This window comes from Gopherus flavomarginatus, chromosome 2 (genome assembly GCF_025201925.1).
Source record: "Gopherus flavomarginatus isolate rGopFla2 chromosome 2, rGopFla2.mat.asm, whole genome shotgun sequence".
In the NCBI taxonomy this organism is placed as follows: Eukaryota; Metazoa; Chordata; order Testudines; family Testudinidae; genus Gopherus; species Gopherus flavomarginatus.
This window is the reverse complement of record NC_066618.1, coordinates 7338847-7347313: the sequence shown is the minus strand read 5'-3', so window position 1 is coordinate 7347313 and position 8467 is coordinate 7338847.

Below are 8467 nucleotides of genomic sequence, written 5' to 3'. Positions count from 1 at the left end.
CAGGGAGCTCCTTCTCCCCTGGCCACTTGGTGTAGAATTAGGTGGCCCCTAAGCATGCCTGCCTGATCAGGCCCTGCATGAGAGTTAAGCTGAGGGGCACCTATCTCTCTCCAGTTTGTGGATCACAAGCAGAAGTGGGCAACACCCTGCAGCCTTTCTCCGAGAGAGGGATAGGGCTTAGGACACAACTGTCCCATCAGCATGGTCCACTGGTTAGCTTAGGCAGCACCCCGCCAAGTGTACTGGTTTTTGAGGATCGCATTCCAAGTCACCTATCTATTTACCTTGACCAAGAGAAATTTGAGGGGTGACTGGATTAAGTATGCGCTCTTGAGTCTAACAGAGTGGGGCATAACATGATCCAGTGTCTGGAAGTTGAAGTTAGATAAATTCAGAGTTGTTGGTTTTTTTTAAAGGTGAAAGTAAGAAACTGGGCCCTAGTTTCTTTGTGCCTCAGTTCCCCATCTCTAAAATGGCAATAATAGCACTTCCCTACAGTACAGGGATGTTGTGAGGATGGAAAGATTGTGAGGTGCTCTGGTACTATGGAGATGGGCAGCATATGAATACTGCGATAAAGTTCCTCCTCTACCTTGGTGGGTCCTGCACATATTGGCGGATTTTGCTAGCCTCAGAGATCTTCCTGTGTTGGATCAGGAGTTGGGAGGCTTTGGGGGGAACCCGGGCCCTCCCTCTACCTCAGGTTCCAGCCCAGGGCCCTGTGGACTGCAGCTGTCTAGAGTGCCTCCTGGAACAGCTACACGACAGCTACAATTCCCTGGCCCACTTCTGTATGGCTTCCTCCAACACTTTCTTTGTCCTTACTACAGGACCTTCCTCCTGATGTCTGTTAATGCTTGTACTCCTCAGTCCTTCAGCACCACATCCTCTCACTCCCAGCTCCTTACACAGACACCACTAACTGGAGTGAGAGCCTTTTTAAACCAGGTGTCCTGATTAGCCTTAATTAATTCTAGTAACTTCCCAATTGGCTACAGGTGTCCTAATTAGCCTGCCTGCCTTAATTAATTATAGAAAGTTCCTGAGTGTTCTGGAATAATCCCTGTTATTTTACCCAGGGAAAAGGGACCTGCTTAACCTGGAGCTAATGTATCTACCTTCAACCACTCTCTTGTAGCCATCTGGCCTGACCCTGTCACAATACATAGGATCAATATAACCCTAGGCCCAAGTAAAAGCAACCCAGGCTAGTGTCCAATAGCCAAAGAGGACAGGAGAGTTGCCCTAAGAGGAGGATTTGGCCAGTTAAGTATACCTTTGGTGAAACTACGAATAAGGAGAGTCGTGATCAATGTCTAAAACTATCTGATGGATGCAAATGCTAATGGGAGGAATTGTTTTCTTAAGTACAAAGGGGCAAAACTACAACATGGGATGAATTTAAAAAGGAAAATTCTGGCTAAATATCAGGAAAGTCTTTCTGACAGAGACATCCAGTAGACTGTCAAATAGTCTCCCCAGGGAAGTAGCCTAGATTCATTGGGCTAGATGATGAGTTGTGTTATGTAACTGTCTATGACCACAACTGGACAAAGCAATGGGAAATATATTGTAGGGCACAATTCTAAGTTGGCAGATAGGTGGCCAAGCAGGGCTTTTCCATCTCTAGCATTTATGACTGTGTGTTGATGTGCTCACCCTAGTCTTGAATTGAAGAACCTTTCATACAGTTCTGAAAGAGCAGCCATTAGAACACAGCAGCACTAAGTGCAACTCACCCAATATATTATTCCTCAATAATCCCAACAAAATTATCGCACAGACAGCCAATAGTTTATCTGATGAAAGCTAAGCGTATAAAGTGCGTTAAGGTATTTGTGGGAAGTTTGGATCCCAGGATATTTTGATACAGTATATGTGCCCTTCAATTCCTTCATTACTCATCCTTCTGGCATGTTTATTCATTGCCAGAGGCCATTGTCTTATATTTGTGACATCACAGTCCATTGCCATAGTAACAGTATTGATGTCACAAAAGGAGAATTAGCACTATTAATCTGAATAAGCCCACGAAGAGATGAATAATGAGAGTGAGGCCTGATTTAGACACTAATTACTAGGAAATTTTTTGGACAAGAAAAATACTTGAAAGGTAAATGGAGTTTATATTTAAATATTATGTTTTCATTACACTTGGTTGGCGAAAAGTTCCTATTTGAGTAATAAAACTATAAGTGCCGGAGTGAGAACATCTGCAGGCTCATGAAAGCTTTTTTCCACGCAAATGAGCCAAAAATTATGGTTTTATTTTTAATGCTGATGGATAGGAGCGTATGAGTGAGGACACTTTAATACAGCGGGGCGCATTAATGTCCCAACAACTGAGGTTCAGCATGAGATACACTGCTATCCTAAAGGGGTCCTTCAGAGCATTCTGTATTTCGCATTCACACATCCCTCCACCCACAACCGTTTGCTTTAGAGGGAACGTTGTTATGTTCTACTTTTTTAGAACTCAGATGACGCGGACGGGGATAATCTTGTGACTAATTGCTTACCAATGGGTGTTGTTGAAACCAGTAGCAATAACTCACCTTGACTTCAGCAGGCAGAAGAGTGCTCCTTTTTTTCTCTTTAGCTCATAGGCTGCTCTCAGTTACCCAGTGTAAATCCATAGGAACCATCAGCTCCCGTGAGGTTACTCTGGATTTATATCCACGTAGCAGAGAACAAGAATTTAGCCCTTTGCCTCTTTCTTAATCCTCTGTGTTTCTGATTTGAAAGCCTGAAAGCCTGTGGATCACTCTAACGGAGGCTTATTTCTATAGGGTATATACACTAATTCACTGGCTATGGTCCCCTGTTTCATTATGGACTGACTGCTCTTTCCACTGGAAGGAAGTGGTCATTGTTCTTAACAGACTTCTACAGGAAGGGGAAAAAATCACCTGTTGGTCTAGAGGTTGTGATTCTCCCTTACTAAAACCTAGTCTAAACGCAGCTTTTGTACTGGTACAACTATGGTGATTAGAGGTCTGATTTTTTAAAATAATCATACTGGTTCAACATCAAGTGTGGATGCAGTTATACTGTTATAAAGGCGCCTTTAATATACTGGTATAGTTTAGTCTCTTTCCTGTAGGGTATACCACTATATGCACTTTCATACCAGCCTAACTACATCCACCCTAGAGGGCTTATATCATAGAAACATAGAAGATTAGGGTTGGAAGGGACCTCAGGAGTCCCCACCCCCTGCTCAAAGCAGGACCCACACCAACTAAATCATCCCAGCCAGGGCTTTGTCAAGTCGAGCCTTAAAAACCTCTATGGATGGAGATTCCACCACCTCCTTAGGCAACCCATTGGCTTTAATTATAGGGCTAAAATGACAACACTTGTTTGCAGACTAATTCTAGTTGTCAAAACCCCAGAAAATCTGAGACAGAGGATTTTGGTCTAGTTCAAAACTCACACACATAAGTTCTCTTCATTTGTCATTGTTTCCTTTCCTTCCCTTTCTTCTTATTTTCCACCTTCCAATTATTGTTTTTTTTTCTCTCTAGTTTTATCTACAGCTAATGGAAGTTTTTTTCAATGGATTTTTGAGGGGTCAAAAATGGAATTTTGTCAAATTCAGTTTCCAGGAAAATGATGTTTTCACTGAAAATATTTGTGATTTTGCCCCAAACCAAAAAGCTCTTGGGTTTTATGCTTTGGGGTTTTTTTTAATGAAAACTGGAAAAAAAATTGTGGGGAAAAAAATCATTTCCCAACCAACTTTAAGCTGCAGCTTTCAAGGCAGCTTATGCTTTTAGCTACAAGGACTTTTCAGACCAGTTTTGCACAGTACCCAGTCAGCCACCTGCTGTGCTATCAGAACCTTTAGGGATGCTACAGTGAAGTTGCCTAATCATTTTATTTCCCTTCCCACAGAAAGATAACATTTACAACATCTCTGGCACAGCTCAGTTTCCAGCTGTCCTGAGAGCCCCTTCTGAGTGCCCTCGCTGGAGGAGTGTCCGCTCTGCAGCAGGAAGGCTTTCCACTCCTGTGCTGGGCTGGCAACATGCAGTGTCAAATGTTACACGCAGGGAGTGGAAGCCGTGTTTCCAGGATCATGTAAAGGTACAGGGTTCTCAGGCAACCACACCCTGCACCAGCTCTTCGGATCTTTGGCAGGTGGCAAATGACACATTTTAGCTCTATGCTTCAAATTCTGACAGTAGGATCTCATGTGAGGGTACAATCCCTCTTCCTCTTCCAGGCCTTGATCTAAAGCCCAGAGGAGGAAATAATAGAGTCTTACTAACCTCAATGGGCTTTGATCCCTACAGGAAGCAGCGCTTACCCTGTGAAGTCTGACTTTGTGAGCCTAATTCTAAATTCCCACACTTGGGAACTGCTTGTCTATCGAACAAGGTGTCTATAAATCATGGTTCCTGGATTCGATTCCCCACTCTGCCACTGTGGGACTTTGAACAGCATTTTTCCGTTCCTCAGTGTCCCCATCTGAAAAATGGCTACAATGTGAGTACTGACCTCACATGCATATGGGAAGGCTTACTAAACACCATGGAGACTGGCATACTACAAGGGAATCAACTAGAAAGCTAGTGAGCTAAACCAAATCATAATTAGTCATAGCACAGGGGCACCCAGAGGCCCCATTTGGCGAGCTACTGAACATATTAAAGAGACAGTCATTGCCTTGAAGAGCGTACAATCTAAATAATCTGAAGACTGAAAGGAAGCAGGTGGGGAGAACTGAGGCTCAGAGAAATTAAGGGCAAGATTTCAAGGTATTTAGGGACCTAAAGATGCAGCTAGGTGCATAACTTCCACTGATCTAAGCAGGTTAAGCACCTAATTCCCATTGGTTTCAATGGGAGTTAGAGATTTAACTTTTTTAGGTGCTTTTAAAAACCCCACTAGACACCTAACTGCATCTTTAAGCACCTAAATACCTTTAAAATTTTGGTCCTAAGTGACTTGTCTACTTACCTACAGTCACGACCATCCAGCCACTATTCCACACGCACACTCATGGGCAAGAAGCATCAAAGAAACCAGGAGCAACCTAAAGAACTCGTGCAATCCTTGCCAGATTCCACTGCAACTTGTGTTTTATGAAGGGCATCCTGCCTATAATTCTGGGGGTGCCATAGACTTCCATAGCGGGTGACTCATTACAGGCGTGCACCACCATGGTCTTCACCTGTCACCTTCTCGTTCATCATAGTCCATCCCTTGTTCCTCATTGCCTTTGCATCTGCATCATATCTGCAGCTCAAACTATGAAACAATGATTGCTGTTTGAAATCCAGGCTTGGTGAAGTGGACAAATTCTTAGTTAAAATACTGTGATTCTCATTCAGATCTTGTAATGAACGTAGTGCTAGATGGTCATAAAAGTACCATCAGGCCTTAAAAACCATGAATTTCAGTCCACAGCATGGAAACAATTTTTTTCCTTTTCCTATGCAGATAACCCCTCATAGACATATCTATACATTTGTAACATCTCCAGTTCATGCAGTCCCTAATAATAAACTACAATGTAAATAATTATCTCCAGAATACTTTATAAATATTACCAAATCATCATAATACCCCTGTGCAATAAGTAAATGTGGGGAAACTGAGGCACCAGGTGACTATTTGAATCTCTCACTATCGAGCAGGAAGTCTGTGGCAGAACCAATATTGAACTGATATAGGCTGACTCCTATTACAAGGCCTTAATTACAAAGCCATCCTTTCTCTCATAAGTCTGGACCTATACCTTCAAGCTTCAACTCTTCTCCATTAGTGTTTTCCTTTCCACTTGGGTAAATAATCTCCTCCAGTTAAGTAACCTTTCTTTGGCTGATACTGAAAATTTGAATAAATAAAAGTTATTTACTTCTTCCCATAATATAAGAACTAGGGGCCACCAAATGAAATTAATGGGTAGCAGGTTTAAAACAAATAAAAGGAAGTTCTTCTTCACACAGCACACAGTCAACCTGTGGAACTCCTTGCCTGAGGAGGTTGTGAAGGCTAGGACTGTAACAGGTTTAAAAAAGAACTGGATAAATTCATGGAGGTTAAGTCCATTAGTGGCTGTTAGCCACGATGGGTAGGGAATGGTGTCCCTAGCCTCTGTTTGTTAGAGAGTGGAGATGGACAGCAGGAAAGAGATCACTTGATCATTACCTGTTAGGTTCACTCCCTCTGGGATACCTGGCATTGGTCACTGTTGGTAGACAGAATACTGGGCAGGATGGACCATTGGTCTGAACCAGTGTGGCCATTCTTATGTTTTTATTTTTTCTGCCCTTTTATTCCTCCTGGTCTCAGGGGGTACGTCTACACTAAAGTGTAAGTCCGGGGTTCAAACTCAGGCTCAAGGATAACTCCTCTTTCTGTGTACACATTGCACTAACCCTGGGCTCAGACTCTGGATCCCAGGACCCTGTGGGGTGAAGGGTCCAAGTCTGAGTCAAGCTGGGACCCAGGATTCGAGCCCTGTTGCTTTGCAGTGTAGATATAGCCCAACTGTATCCCTGCATGGCCGACTTTCTTTCTCTTCTGGACAGTTTGGTGGACAGTCAAGTTTTCCCACACTGCACTGCAAACAAAAGGCTAAAGCAGCCACATTTTGGGAGAGCGCTAGGAAGTCTGGGATGTGGGCAGATGGACTCAGGCCTGCATAATGCAGTGTGGATGCTGGAGCCACAAGTTGAGACTCAACAATTCTTAACCTGGGGTTACAAATGAGTGTAGACGCTCAAGTCCTAGGTTAGCAAACTCAGGTTCTTCTTCGAGTGATTGCTCACATCCATTCCAGTTAGGTGTGCGCGCCGCGCGTGCACGTTCGTCGGAAACTTTTTTACCCTAGCAACTCCGGTGGGCCGGCAGGTCGCCCCCTGGAGTGGCGCCGCCATGGCACCCAATATATATCCCTGCCGGCCCGCCCGCTCCTCAGTTCCTTCTTACCGCCGTGTCGGTCGTTGGAACCGTGGAGCGCGGCATAGCTGTCCTCCACGTCCCTAGCTCTCCTTGTTATCTCTCGATTATCTCTCGTACTGTTATAGTTGTTAGTTAGATTGTTAAGTGTAGATAGTAGTAATTAAGTTAAATAGGTTGTAAATAGTTGTTCGCCGGGGGCTTAGCCCTTCCCGGCACCCGGCACCGGGCTCATGCCTGGTTCGCCGGGCTTCAAGCAGTGTGCGGCCTGCAAGAAGCCTATGCCCACCAGCGACCCCCACGACGCGTGCCTGAAGTGCCTGGGGGAATCGCACAGATCGGACAAGTGCCGCATCTGCAAGGCTTTTAAGCCAAGAACAAAGAAGGAGAGGGATCAAAGACTCCAAACTCTCCTTATGGAGGCGGCACTTGACCCGGCGGCTTCGCAGGCCATGATCTCGGCGCCGGCACCGGATCGCACCGGCACCGAAAAGACTCCCCGGCACCGACCTTCTCCGGCACCGGGGATAGAACCGAGGCCGTCGAAGTCTGCTACACCGGCCAGGCAGACCCGACTGGAGCGCCCGGCCTCAACATCGGCCGCGGCGCCGCCGGCACCGTCGACTCCGGGCCCGGCGGGTCCGTCGAGTCCGGTGCCGCCAAGCTCCCCCATGAGATCTGGGGTTGAGATATTGGTCCCATCCACGCCGGAGACCTTCGCCTCGGCTCGGGACCTCATAGCCCTGACTGAGCCCACTCAGCCGCCGCCCCCGGTACCTCCGGTGCGGGTCGCGTCCAGAGGCAAGCCCATGATGTCGGCACAGTCTCGGGACTCACGCTCGTGATCGAGGTCCCGACGCCACGGTCGCTCGAGATCCCGCCGCCGCTCGCAGTCCCGGCACCGCTCCCCTCGACGGTACCGGTCGCACTCGCGGCGCCGGTCGGCCTCAAGACGGTCGCGGTCGGACTCCAGCCGCCGATACCGGCACCGCGACTCCAGGAGCCAGTCCCGACGTTACTCGCCGCACCGGTCGACCTCCCGGCACCGAGCTGGTGGCAGGTCCCGGTCCCGGTCGACCTCCCGGCACCGAGCTGGTGGCAGGTCCCGGTCCCGATCCCGGCACCGAAGCGGCGGCCGGTACCGGTCTAGATCCCCGCACCGAGACAGAACCCGGTCCCGGTCCCGATCCCGGCACCGTTTTGACTCCCGGCACCGGTCCCCGGCACCGAGACATTCGTCCATGCCGACCCGCGCAGACCCTTACCAACCAGGGTCAGCCCCGCCGTGGCCTTCTAGACAGCCGTCGGTCTCCTCCCAAACGGACAGCGGGTATGCGCTGGGCACCGACCGGCAGGCGGCGCTATTCAGCGATCCGCCACAACACGACCAAGGCCCGCAGCAATGGGGGTTCTGGACACCCTGGGCATACCATCAAGCCCAGGGGCCCCAACAGCTCCCTGCTAGGCCTGCGACGGCGGAGCGCAGGGCGCCTGAAGCCTCGTTGTCTCGCCCCCCTCCCTCCCCGGATGGGGAGGAAGGGTCCAAGCAGCAAGA